General features: G+C 40.4%; 1 long non-coding RNA gene across 3 annotated transcripts; it reads left to right on the forward strand.

Moving 5' to 3' along the window:
- The first annotated feature begins 10363 nt into the window (after positions 1-10363).
- On the forward strand, positions 10364-14006 carry LOC146452494 (uncharacterized). 3 transcript variants are annotated; one of them, XR_014859725.1, is made up of 5 exons: positions 10364-11069; positions 11677-11783; positions 12034-12125; positions 12371-12489; positions 12913-14006. It is a non-coding gene; the product is annotated as an uncharacterized LOC146452494 (long non-coding RNA). The 3 variants fall into 3 exon arrangements; XR_014859724.1 differs by having other exon boundaries at positions 10364-11065; XR_014859726.1 differs by having other exon boundaries at positions 10364-10988.

A 14006-nucleotide genomic window follows, 5' to 3' on the forward strand; every position in this document is an offset into this window, starting at 1 on the left:
CCTTAACAGGTTTTCTGAATCAAGTCGACCTTCATTTCACGAATCGGCTGTAAATCGGCTGTCAAAATACACTTACGCTTCGCGCTCCGATACTACCGCGCCACCAAATCGTAGCGAGTGAATCGGGATTTAGCTGGGATTTGGTGGGCATTTCAAAAACCCACAACCTTTCTGCATTACGGAAACATATGCTAACATAATGTTCTAATTTTATTTTCTGGTTATACACTCCGAGTGTGCTAAAACGTTCATTAGTGTCTCTGCCCATAGATGGGTTTGATCGTAATAGATCGCGACTTTAAGAAAGCTAACTTTTTTCAAGGACTTAAATTTCATTTCCCAAATCGCTAGCCGATAGATCTTGAGTTGCTCTGTCCTTTCATTTTATTTTATTTCTCGGTTTTCTATAATCATTTTGTAACTAAACTGAGGTATTTTTGTACTATTGTCATCAAAAAAGGTAAAAATGCCCGTGATACTTGCCCTTTATTGGCTATTTATGTCAAAATTAAAGCTGTGATGTCATCAGTCAAGGAAGAGCCATTGAAAACGCCTTTAAGACATTGAAAGGTGGAAACCACGAGATCCTGATTTGGTGGAACCAAAACAACACTGAAGCCATGAAAAGTTTTTTTTTCCTTCCTGCCGGGAAAAAGAGGCAACCTCGTACCCAGATCTCTCACATTTCGACATTCCCGAACCCACTGAGATCAGGGTACTAGATTAAGAACCACTATCACTAAGACAATGCTTTAGGTAGCTAGAGTCAGTTCTTGGTTTGGTTAACTGAAAAACAATCCGTCCTAATTCCTGTGTCCCATTAAGTTCACTTCTAACATCTGCATGCTACTTCTATAGGATCACATAAGTTTCCTACTTCAATGACTTCTAGCGTTACTGTAGCTGCTTCCTAGTACTTAGTTTCGGTTAAATGGTAGTTTGTTTTATCGATACCTAGTGATTTTTATCTACAACCTCTTTCCTGGAGCTTTCCCCATTTAGCGGGGGAGGGGTGGTACTCCCAATTCACAAAGCCGATAAAGCTCTTCAAGTTGGAACGAGAAAAATTTTATTAGAAAAGCGTCAACCAAGGCTGATTTCACGGTTAGGGAAATATATTGCTTGAAAATGCTTCTTTACAAGAAATGCTTCTTTACAAGACTAGTGTCTAACTTAGAAAACTATATGGTTTACTTAGGCGCTAGGCGTTTCCACATTAGATATTTATGTTTAGTTATCCGTATCAATGTTTTTTTTTTTCAAAAACTTTAAATTAATCTTAAAAGGAAATGTGAAATAAACTTGTTTTGCTGTTGAAACCAATATATCTTGGAAGGCACAGCCTTTCTTTCTTCAGGGTATTAATTTCAGAGGCTGTGTTTTTCGAAATTTTGCTTTCAAACGCCTATATGTTTTTTTAACCGTGAAAGCAGTCTCACTTTCTTTTTCTACTTTTGTATAAATCTGTTCATCGATTAAGATAAGGTCCTTAAATACAGGACCCGGTGCTTTTATTTTGTAGACTACGAGCATTCCTGTATTTGCGTTGGGGATAGTAAAGCGAGGGAAACTCGTTAGCGCGCGAAATGTCGCGTCTCCTCGGGGGACACAATTTTCGCGCGCTAGCTCTCGCGTGGTTTTCTTGCTTCCATCAATCCCGATTGCTAGAGGCCCATTGTTTCGTTGTGGTTCTCCTTACAAGCACAGTTACCTTGAAAGAAGGGTTGTTTTAACTTCAATTTGGAACTGCTGATAAACAAGTTAGTCACAGGTCAGTAACCACCTGACAGAGACAACCGAGAAAGTTCCCATCAATCTGTAGAAATTTCCAAGTTCAATGAATGCTAAGACCTTCAGATGGAAAAATTTTTCATGAAATAATCCTGTAGAGCTAAAACACGTAGCCTTTGTGTAACCTTCTATTTTTCTACAGATTATTCTCGAAGGAAATGAATTCTCATTTTTTTCAAGGTCTCAATAATTGTCGACAAAATAGTAAAATAGTAAATCGGCGGGAATAACGCTATCGGCGCTACGTTGAGTATGCCGGCTGAGAAAGTATTTCTCACGCACGAATGAGATGCTCGATCCATTGATTTCGCTCCTCACATTCGCCATTTTTGCGCACACGAACTGAACATACGTTTTTTTTTTTGGTCCTTTTTCTTTTCTTCTTTTTCTTTTTTTTTTTTTGTTTTCTGAACACGTGACCCGGTCATGAAGTTTGCATTACATCATTTCGAATCTTTAGCTTATTATTCTTATTAAAAAAAATGGCCCCATTATTCGTAAAGAGATTCCCGAATAATTTACATTGAGATCGCGATGAGCCAGGATTCACGTGCAAAGCCATTGCATTCATTACCAGCACTGCGTTGCCACTAGTAATTAACGCAATGGGCCAATCAGATTAGAGAATGGAGCCCGTGGGGTGCAACTCGTTTAAATTTATTCATATTTGACTTTTTTGCCACCATACTCTCCGGGCTACAGTGAAAAGCAACATGTTCACCTTCGTTCTCCAGAATATCGATGGAAACAGCAGTAAAAGACATTGAATTTAGCAGTACATTTATGGACAAGCACAGAACAAGGTGGCAGGTTAGTTAAAGCCGTGTTCTCGTTTAAACATTTCGCGTCATTTGGGCATATTCTGTCAAAGAAATCTAGTCGGATTTGCTTCATATCTATGAATTTTTATATTCTCTGGCTTGTTTGTAGAATTCAGTTTTTCACTGCAACCCTCCATGTGGACATTGTTTTTCTAAACTTCTTTTTTATTCGTTGCAAAAATTTCCAGAGGAAGCGTACGAATTCGAATTCAGAGCTCAACTTGCCATTAGGAGGAATGATGATGTCAGTTCAGCACTTGCGCGCGAACGGCAACACCGACGTTCTCAAACAACAACGTGGCTGCTTTTAAAGGCATGGAAATTTAAGAGGTTAGTCTTGTACTTAAACTAAACGTTAATTGAAGAAAAAAGTCTGATGTTATTTCTTTACGTCCTTCAATTCAAATTAAAATGCAAGAATTGCTACTACAAGTAACAGGAACAATGTATCCATTTAAGAACAGTGCCTCCTAATAGAGGTCATGGTTTATGACTATGCGGGAAAGGCAGTACCTTGCTAGCCAGGGCAATACGAAACGATTTTTACGATGACTATTTTTTACTACAGCTTCCAGAATCTTCTTCGTTTTTCTTTTCGTATCAGAAATTCTATAGTGAGGTCTTCGTAACAATATCCCTAATTTGCAACAGGAACGGAACAAACTGAAGGATTCTGGTAGTTGTAGTAAACGAAGCCATTGTAAAAATGGTCTATTTGAATCCGAAAGGAAACTTGATGATAACCACGCATTTTTTTAATGATAAGCAACAAATAATATTAATTACAAAAAGCGTTAAAGCACATACCAAAGTACTGCATTTTTTCCAAATTGAAGCTCAATTATCTGTGAAAAATACATGTTACTAAAGACCCCAATTTTGTTATGTGCGAGCCGAAAGTTCAAGTTGTTGTTTCCGTAGGGTGTTAGTGAGTTTTGACCCATGGCACGCGACACTTTTTCCTCTAATCAGAAAACGTATTTGAGTTGGGCGGTATAACAATAGAGTTTGGATCGACGGTTTATAGTATACCCCAAATTGCTTCCTCCGAGGTCCACAAAGTAGAGCTATGACGTCATCTCACAACATGTCAAAATAATGGCCAAATTGGTTAAAAATTTAATAAAACTAATCAAAATTCAAAAAGCTGAAAAAATGTAGCATTTTCACTGGAAAGGTAAAATCCAAATTTTAAAATCAAGATCTTATTGCCATGGAAACATCAAGTCACATGACCATTCAATTATTACGTGGTCTATATTGGATTTGTCATTCGTTGGAATTTAAATTGTTGTCAGGTGAAGTTTCGGAAAGGTTGTCAAGTTTGGTGGTGTTTGAAAAACGTTATGAATTTTCAAAGTCAGCATTGCCACTTTCCCCCCTCCCAGCCCCTCAATTAATAGGTTCGTGGATTGTCTGTTGATTATATGATTACAGTGTATTGAAATTTTGTTTCACTCTTTTATTTGTAGTTTTCCTGAGCCTCCTGAGTAGACATTACAGCAAAATATCCGTGGCTCTAAAGCATCCAGCGTCACAGCACACCCAATGGCCTTCCCAGAACCACAACACGCAAATGGTCAGCTTCAACCCGTGACACAACAAGTGGCCAGTAGCCAGTGCCACAGCATACCCAATCGCCAGCTACAGAACCACAGCTTATACTCCCAGTTGCCAGTCTCAAAACCATCGTTCCCTATTGGCCAGTCTTCGTCCAATCAGTTCAGACTACCTTCAGCGTCGCCTCAACCAATCAAAAGAAAACATCTTCAGCATGGGCAGGAGCCTATTGGTCAGTTTTTTCCTTCTGGGTTTGGGAATGGGGGGTAAATAAGAGCTCTGGATGAACCTTACAAAGCACACTTAATGCACACACGTTCGGCCAGAAGTCCCCGAACTTCTTATTCGGCTTAACCTAACTGTAGTTAGTGGGTCCCCTGGGTTGGGATGAGTTTTTCCCCCCTTCCTCTCCGTGTGGGTTCCTTTGATGGTTATTCGGTTAGTTTTTGCATTTCGAACGGTGATAGGATTTTTTTCCCAAATTATTCGACTTTTTTTTCGATTTTTTTCGATCGGGACATTTTTTTCGCGCATTCTTCGGCTTCAACTTCGATTTTTTTCGGAAACACCTCGTCATCGTCGTCGTCGCTTTCGGTCTCCCGCTTAGTTGCGCGAAATTCAATCGATCTATCACGCTTCACTTGACAGTCAAAGCGCTGTATAAAGTGAAGCTTTTCATCGTAAGGTTCAACCAGACTTTAATTAAAAGACGGAATTAGGAACTAGAGACAAAGGGCCATTCAACTGCTGTAGGGAGACCTTATTTGGCCACTCCTTACAAGTTTAATGGTTTCTCTAGTTACAAGTAGATAGTTAGCCAGGCTCGCAGTTTTGGATGGCTATCGTCTTTCTGTAGGCGCTTCGTAATTATGCTAGAAAATAATCGATATCGGATTCTAGATAGTACACGCAGGAGACAACGAACAAAGGCGGTAGCCTAGCGCCAAATTTGCGAGCGTAGATGAGTTCACAGGACAATCTTGACTTCTTCACCCTATTCAGAATGGCTTTTTTCTTGTTTGTCTGTTTTCTCACCCTCTCTAAGCGCTCCTCCTCTATCCGCATTTGTCCGGTCTGAATAGGGTTAATAGTTAACGGGCATCATGGGACAATGCACACACCATAGCTTAAATATTATATCCTTCGAGATCAATCTACGACGGAGAACCATCACATGCAACACCTGTCGAGCGGATCATAGGCATTGCAGCAGTAAGCAAAGATAGAACAGGTGTTTCAGCATTATAAAGTGACAGGAACTTAGAAGGCTTTTCTTGCTATGGCAGTGTGGACAATGAGACGAATACGAAAGCCAATTCGTCATAAGCGAATTCACGTATATTTGTTTCTTTGTTGATCTTGCCTCGTGGGAGGAGTCTTCTCTGCAAATGAGAAAGGCCTGCATTGCACCTTGTGGGCGAGAGAACTTAGATCGTCTACAAATCGTAGGCGTAGGTAGTCTTCACAACCTATGGAGACTGGTGTAGTACGAAACATCCATCTCGGAGAATTCGCTTCTGCATTGGTACTACACTGGTACTGTATTGGCACTGCTTTGGTGCCGGCCGGTCGAAGAAAGAAGACCAAGGGATCATCTCACGCCAATGTTAAGCTTAGGTAGGTAAGGCAGTCAGTAAAAGTAGACGAGGTAATTGCCAAGACGGCGATGAAAGAAGACGACAAGCCAAGGATCCACCATGAAGATAGAATCTGTAGTCAAACTACCTTCTTGTGCAAATGGCTTGCTCGGATTAGGAAGAAGAGTGTAGGCATTGAAAATAGTTTGTAGCAGTAGTAACTAAATCACAGCTGCTTTAACCTACGTCGTAGGGGAACTTGGCTTCAAGGATAGTGTGCGAGAAAACACGATTAAAACTAAATTTAGGGGAAAGGAAAATGTTTTCATAGTATTGAGGCTTGTTTAAATTATTAAGAGGGTTACGTCGTGTGCTTGCCGCTACACTGAAGCTAACTTCTAGCAACGTTGTTAAAGCTGCCGCAGCTTTATTGTAATACCACGTTCAGTAGGTTTTCGCGATGGCGGAACTTGGATACGACCACTGTAATTTCATCTTAAAATTTTATTGAGGGAGTAACCTGAGCTATATCGTGCAGTGGAAGGACAGGACGTCAGGCAGTTTTGCAAATTCAGTCACAGGGGGCTTATTGGCAAAAATTGGACTCCGGTAGTTGTATTCGAATGAAGCCATCGTGAAAATGTGCTATTGGCCGGCCGGCACCAGTTCCAGGTAAGACTTTGTCGTCTATTCAAGCCAAACATCCACTGCCTTCGCTCCAACTATGACAGGACATTGCAATACAACCATGGAGGATCTGGCGTGAGGTACGTGGGTTAACCACGTGATACAGCCACGAAGCTGTATCACACTGGAAGATAACACCAATTCAAATCATTGCTGAAATCGTGCTTAATAGGAATGTTTCCGAAACGTATCGTGCAAGAAAGCATGGGTTAGAATTGATGTTATCTTCTATAAATAGTCCGGATTTCGGCTCGAAATTTCGAAACTTTCGCTTTGATTCGCTCTTTTGAAATATTTTTCGCCGGCTTTTCGATCTTCGGCTTTCGGCTTCGTTTACAGCCTCTGTGCTGCATGTGCAAGCTTGGTATCGACTGTGGTCTCGATAGCAAGCCGCAGCCGATCCCTGCGTAACGTCCAGATCAAGGCCTAGGAGTGTTCCATTTACTCGGAGTGTCTAGTTTACGGCACAGGAACACTCTTTGGTTTTCTTGGACGCCAAAATTTAATGTAGGAGCGCACCCGTCGTGAATTTAATTTAGGTCCTGTGGATTAATTAACATTACTTTAAGAAATGTGTAACTAATATAGGTAGGGAAATAAAAAAATAAAGACTGTGTCCTGTGTCTTTTTTCTGCGTCTTGTGTCTTTATTCACATAACGACTACTTAATTAACTAAACAATACTAACGCGGCGATTTTATTTCAGGTACAATACTAACGCAACGATTCAATTTTAGGAGACAAACGACGATTTTTTTTCTTCAAAAGAATCAACGTCTTTTTCGCCAACAGCGTTGACGTCATTCAATGGATGCACTTCGATTCGCGACTTTTCCAAGTGAATATCACTTGAATGTAAAAGGCACATTGTGCTGCTTTCTTTCTTAAAATAAAAGTTTAGAAAACAAACAAGACTGAATGACTGTTTCATTCGTGTCTTTTGTGGTTTTTAAGGCTACTAACGTTTTAGTTTCAGGCCGAAAATTCGAATGGTAACGCAAAATTACATACAACAACGCTTCAAATCATCTGGATTTTGACGGCAATTTTAGAGGACTTCATTTTTTTGTCACTTCGCCACCGTTTCTTCTGCTGAAGCTTCGAAACACGTCCCAAGATTTTTTTCTTCTTTTTTGGAATGCGAAATCAAGACGCATTAAATCTACTTATTGGCAATCACCAAGGATCACCAATCACCTTGGATCACCAAGTTCCTTCGACAGCGGAATGCGGCGAAGATGCCAGAAATAGAAACGTGTCTTTACTGACCAAGCTTTTCACGATAGATGGGATAAATACATGACGTCATTGTCCACTGCTGGAATTTGGGAAGTCTTCAATGCACGCTATTACGCGACTTTTCCAAGTGAATATCACTTGAATGTAAACGGCACAAAAAGGTGCTTTCCTTCTAAAAATAAAAGTTTAGAAAACAAACACAAGACTGAATGACTGTTCCATTCGAGTCTCTTGTGGTTTCTTAGGCTACTAACGTTTTAGTTTCAGGCCGAAAATTCGAATGGTGACGCAACATTTCATACAGCAACGCTTCAAATCATCTGGATTTTGACGGAGATTTCAAAGGACTTCATTTTTTTGGTCACTTCGCAGCTGTTTCTACTTGCTGAAGCTTCCAAAGACGTCCCAAGAATATTATTTTTTCCCTTCTTTTTTTTTGGAATGCGAAATCAAGACGCATTAGTTCCGCTTATGGCAATCAGATGGATCACCTTCAGAAGTAGAAACCTGTCTTTCCTTACCAACGTATCCACGGTAGATCGATCAGGTAGATGGAAGAGATACATGACGTCATAGCTGTCCACTGTTGGAGGTTTTCCACGCAGCCCTCGCTTCATCTGTACTTCCGACAGCAGTACCCTGAGGTTGACCGTTCACCAGTTTTTTTTTCTTTTGTGGCTCGCATCTGTTGTGGTCGAACAGCGTTTAATCCACAGCATCGACGCGAGAGGTAAGCTGCACAGTTTTTTCTTTGTTCTAGCTCTTTTATTCTAACAAATGATACTCTGTACTCTTTCAGTTCCTGTGGGAGGTATGTTGGCGAATAGCTACTCTTGACGGACTTCTCTCTCATGACAGAAGACAAACCGCAACTCAGAGATGGCTTTAGAACATGCAAAGAAACTGTAAGCATAACGTGAACAAGCGTACGGTTTTTGAGACTGAGGAGTTTCACTGGAATAGTTTACAAGTCGTGCATCATTCCCACTCTATGCAGGTCAAAACTCAGGATGACTAATCTGCTGCTTCGATGGGATTCAAACCCAATGGTCTCAGCGTTTTGAGCTAAGATATTTAAAATATAGGTGGATAATTTAGAAAAATCTCAGTGCCCTCGTGATGGATTCAAATCCAGTCAGTGAACTCAACTAGGAAGCTGAGAATAATTTCTGGAGTTTCAATCTTGATGGAATTCTAAGCCCAGTCAGTGACCTCAGTAGTTTCTTATCGTTAGTTAAACGTATGATGCGGGTCGAAAGCTCAGAACAACTTTCGTAGCTTCAGTCAAGTGGGATTCAAACCCAATTGAGCTCTCAGGTGTTGATTCTTTTTAATTTGCTACTCATTTGCTCTGTTATGTATGACATTGAAAGCAGGTTTATCGACAGCTCAAGAAAGATCTGTGAAGTCTCGATCAGATAGGACTCAAGTGATGTATGTGGTAACCAGTTCAATTTTCTTCTATTTGTTCGCGGGGATTTATACCCAAACGAACTTTCTATTTCTGATTCACCTTTCTGCTTACTGCGTTATGTCATTGAAGGCATTTGAGGGTGGCAAAAGATTCGACCACTGTTTGTGGCCTCTGTAGATTCAAACCTATCTCGAGCAAACAAGCTAAACTTGATAAAAAGGTTAGTCCATGGGGCAGGATTCAAACCTGTAACCTGATATGAAGCTAAACATCTCCTTTTGCTGCTAGAAACTTACAAGAAGTAGAAGTATAACAGTTACTTTTACATTTTTTTTAATGAACTCTTGAGCAGACATTTTTCAGGAAGTTCCAGTCACATGAACGTCACCAATTTCCATCCTCGTCTTTGTTTTTGAGCCCGTGAGACACAGTCCTACCAGCCTTTGAACAGCAGCATGCCGTCCTGTGGCTTAATGCATGGTGTTTGAGTTGCAACCCAAGGCTGCCCCTGTCAGTATCCAGAAGGACCAAACAGTGGAGTCTTGAGGAGATGCGGCAGTAGCAAGCCAGACGTGCTTTGATTGCGGTACCTGTGAAATTTTCTATTTACTATGCGAGCTTGTTGTGTTTTGTGGCTGGAATAAATCAGTGTTTTGTCTCGATAGGATACATAGAGCTATTAACCACGGTAGCTGTCATGTTAAACTCTTCTCAGTTGAGAAAATTGATCAAGAAACGATAAATGATTGGTGCTGGGAGCTGGTCAACGGCAAATTATTATATGCGGGAAAGAGTTTTACTAGAGTTTGAGTTTTGGCTCGAGCAATAGTTTCAACTATTAGATTCAGCGTTAAAACCGATACCTAAAATAAACAAACTTTTGCCATAGTAATAATATCGGTGCTTAGGTTCGATAACTAACCCTAGATGCTAAAATCAGGCTAGGTTGAAATACACTAAATAAGATCAGCGTTCGGCTTAAATACTATCCTGTTAGGCTAGGTTTTTAAACTAAAATGAACGTTAAATTTTAAACGCTAAAACAAAACTAAAAGTTCTATTAAATTTTGAGCACGATCTCGAACTTAACTCAAACTTGAAACTCGACCTCGCAAAAATGCTAATATCAGCAGGAAACTGTTTTGGTGGGGATAAATTAGGGGCGACCTGCACTATTTGCAACGTCTTACATGGTCGCTCGAGAGGACAAAAGAACGAACAACAGAACAATGTTTCCAGCCCTAAAAATACAATGCAGCTACAGGTTATAAGGGTCCAGTAGAAATAGCTTTTGAGCGGTTCTGGTCTACTAATAGATTATTCCTGGCACTCATTGTAAGAATTCTATATAGCTGACAATTACCTCTACTTCATTTGTACCTCGCTTTCATGACACTAATTTTCTGTCCATATTTTGAGTCGCAATTTTTCCAGGTTGTTCTAGATGCGATGAGCTGTCCAACTCTCGACCAGAGGCAAAGTCACTCTGAAGATACCTGCCGAGCACAATCTCATGATGTCTAGATTCCTTTCCATGAGTACCTGTCTGCACTACACGGACGACCCGTATCAGTGTTGGCTCGGGATCACTCTCAGAAGAGCAGTATTTCAGTCGGTATGTGTTGCGTACAGTTTTGCAGGTACTAAACCGTTTATATTTCGAGTCGCATTTTTATCAGGAATCTGTTAGGAGTCGTATACCTGTGTATCATCATCCCAAAGCTGGAGTAACTTCAAAGAATCCTGCCTTCCCAATTGAGGTCTTTATCAGTCCCTCAGTACTTGACTGGCCTTCCGGTCCACCAAGGTCCCGCATCAGTGTCGGCTCAGAAGGGTGGCCATATCAGGAGGAGACAATCCACAGGCCAAACCAGAGAGGATGCCAACAGCACTTAGGAGGTACCCAGTTCCCATGCACAGTCCACTGAACGCGATACTGCAATTCACTTATACGCCTCTGCTGTTGACTCCACGTGGTATGTATTTTTGTGCATCATTGTGACTTACTAAATTTCGTCACATTCTGAATTTGCCTCACATGACTTGGCACACTGTAGACCGTGAGTTGGGTCGTTCAGTTAAGCGTGGAAAGTAATGTTGACTTGTAAATACGCCGTTTTCAGCACTCTGTAATTGGTTAAAATGAAAAAAAAAAAAAAAAAAGTCGACATTATTCTCAGCCATTTAGAATTAATTAAACCATGCAAAACGTTTTGTAACTTGCACGCGCATATAATGGCCTATTTATGATTATTATTTCCGTTTATTTCAAGTTACGCCTGTCCTGTAAACTAGCTTGCTTATAACAAGTGTACAATTAGCCAATTACACTTCGACTACATAATCAAACGCATTTACATTTTTTACATATACATGCCGTGTATTATTTCCTGTAGAAGTTTCTGAGTTTTTCAGTGTTTTGCAAAATAATTCTTCCCTATTTTGAGGAGCCGCTAGGTCTTGCGGGTAATTTCATTTAGAAATTAAGTTCAACTTTTTGATCCAACTATTGGCTATCTCTCTGAAGAGCAATATTGAATGACTGAAAAAGGTCGGAAAACTTACTATTTTCTTCATTTCCTGGAAGTTTCAGGGCGCGAATCATATATTGTTCCTGAATGCAAGACATCGTCGCACCTGTTCTGCTGGTGACTCAACGCCGCCACTATCAGTCTTTCAAGTTATAATGATAAGGTTAGTAAATCTCGTTTTTGTGCTTTCGTTAGATATGCAAGCAGCAAACCTTTTCATAGGGTGATAAAGCGTGCAGATGAATTTCAAAAGAGAAAAAGTTTGTGATGGTCTTGTTTCTCATAAAAGGGATACGCGATTTGAGTTGAAATACTGACGTTTTGGTGGTAAAATATTTCCTGTTTTTTTGTGCCTTAGAAATAGCGAGGGACGTGGCACCTCAGCTGATTCGTTTTTACATGTTCACTTGCAGAACTGAAACTTATCACGGCATGCTCTACGTCTTCGCCGCCAATACAAACCATCACAGTATACTTAATCTGAAAAGCATTTGCGCTCTAAGAGGTAAGCGCAATACCACCCGCCTTTCGCATTTGATTCAGACGTTTCTATAGTAACCCATAATTTGTTCTTGCACCCGCTAAGGAGAGCTGAAATTGCTAACCACGAGATTAAAAGCGCTTCTTAGCTTGTTTAAGTTTTGTTACACAAGGCTCTGTCGTTGTTTTTGTCGTTTCATTCAAAGACAGGAATAGGATAAGCAGTGTTGATCTCTTAGTGTTTCCTCTAATTTCCTATTCTTTTTTTAGTTCCTTACAGAGGTAGCTAACACCACGAAATGTATTTTCCTCAAGATCCAACCGCCATCACTGACCGCATTCAGAACCGGAGAGTAGAACCTCTTCGTTGTTTGCGCGTCTTACAGGAGGTAAGCAAGTGAATTTTATGGTTTGATTCTATGAATGTTCAACATCCAATTTCTCGTTGCAAATAATTCATAGATTGTCAACACGACTAACGTCGATTATAAGTGGCTTACATTGTGCATATCAAGTGTTGATCGTGTGAAAAGCAGGACTCCACCCAAATTTCAACAGGGAAGGCCTTAGCTTTCTTCAAATACCAAACACAAGAGGCAAAGGGTCGGGACGGGGTGACGAGGAATGAGATACTAGGTGACATTCAGTTAACACGTATTGGCAAATCTATAGGTAGACCGCGGATACGGTTATAGATCGTTATAATGTGAATGAAGCCGGAAAACGTTATTAATTTCCAGTGTGATAGAAAATTTGTTGTGGCAATTTAGACATCGCAATCTAACTTAAGGTGTTAAATTTTTTCTTCTCAGATAACTCCTTGCAGAACGTTGCTCGAAAGATTACTTGGGACAAGTCAGCGGAGTCAAGTTATCAGAAAAGTGTGGATCAGAATGCCATGCACAGCAAGCTGGAGACGAAAATCAAGCTTTCGAAATAATAATAAAAAATAAATCAAAATAAAAAAGGCCAACTATAGTTAAGATAAGCAACAAATCACGCTGCAAAACAGTTGTATTAGTTTTGTTTGTACGGAATGCGCGTGCTCTTTGAACGAAAGATTTGAAGTGAGCTACGAGGCTCTAGCTTGCGAGCAACATTGCACGCTTTCGGTGATTTGCACATTGCACCTGCACTTTTTTAAGAGGCTTCCCCAGAAACAAACGACTTTTTTGCAGTTTGAGATAAAGCAATCTGTTGTGACTTGGGTAGAAAACGTTTCTCCATAAACGGTTCTGTGAGTGACCATTTCTTTCTAGAACCTAACTTATCGGAGTGTCCGGGTATGAACATGTTTTATCTCGAGTTTTTCAATTCGGTGCACAAATCATCCTGTACAGCTTAGCAGAACTCTTACCAAAACGATTTATGCTTAAAGATGTATTTACCTGCCACTCAAGGAGTTGCCAACGAGGTCCTTTTTCACATATCCTTTCAAATTCCCATCACCACTTCCCCCACCTTTCCCCTCCCACCCACAACTCTCCTCTATTACTCCACCATCATGATGAACATGCCCCTTTGCCCATAGTGCCCCTTCCCCTCCCCAATCGTTTCCACCCCCTTTTACAAATTTGAACTTGTTCATGAACGATCAACATGTATACATATATAGGACATGAGGTCATTGATTCATGGTATCATTGGTGTGTTTTATTGTTCATGAGGCCATAGATCCTTACCATTCCCACGAAAACAAGACAAAAAGGGATGACTGGCCTGCGATTCCTGGTCGTTATCTGACGAGTGATTATGTTTACAAAACATCCAATTTCAAATTTAAGAGGGGAAGGGAACTAACCATCACTTTATAAGAGGGTTAAGTGCAAAATGTCCCAGCTATTTATTGTCATGTATGTATAATGGAAATAGATGGGATCTTTTTACACCGACAGCCTCTTAATTA

This window comes from Pavona decussata, unplaced genomic scaffold (genome assembly GCF_977016875.1).
Source record: "Pavona decussata unplaced genomic scaffold, jaPavDecu1.1 SCAFFOLD_367, whole genome shotgun sequence".
NCBI classification, from domain to species: Eukaryota; Metazoa; Cnidaria; class Anthozoa; order Scleractinia; family Agariciidae; genus Pavona; species Pavona decussata.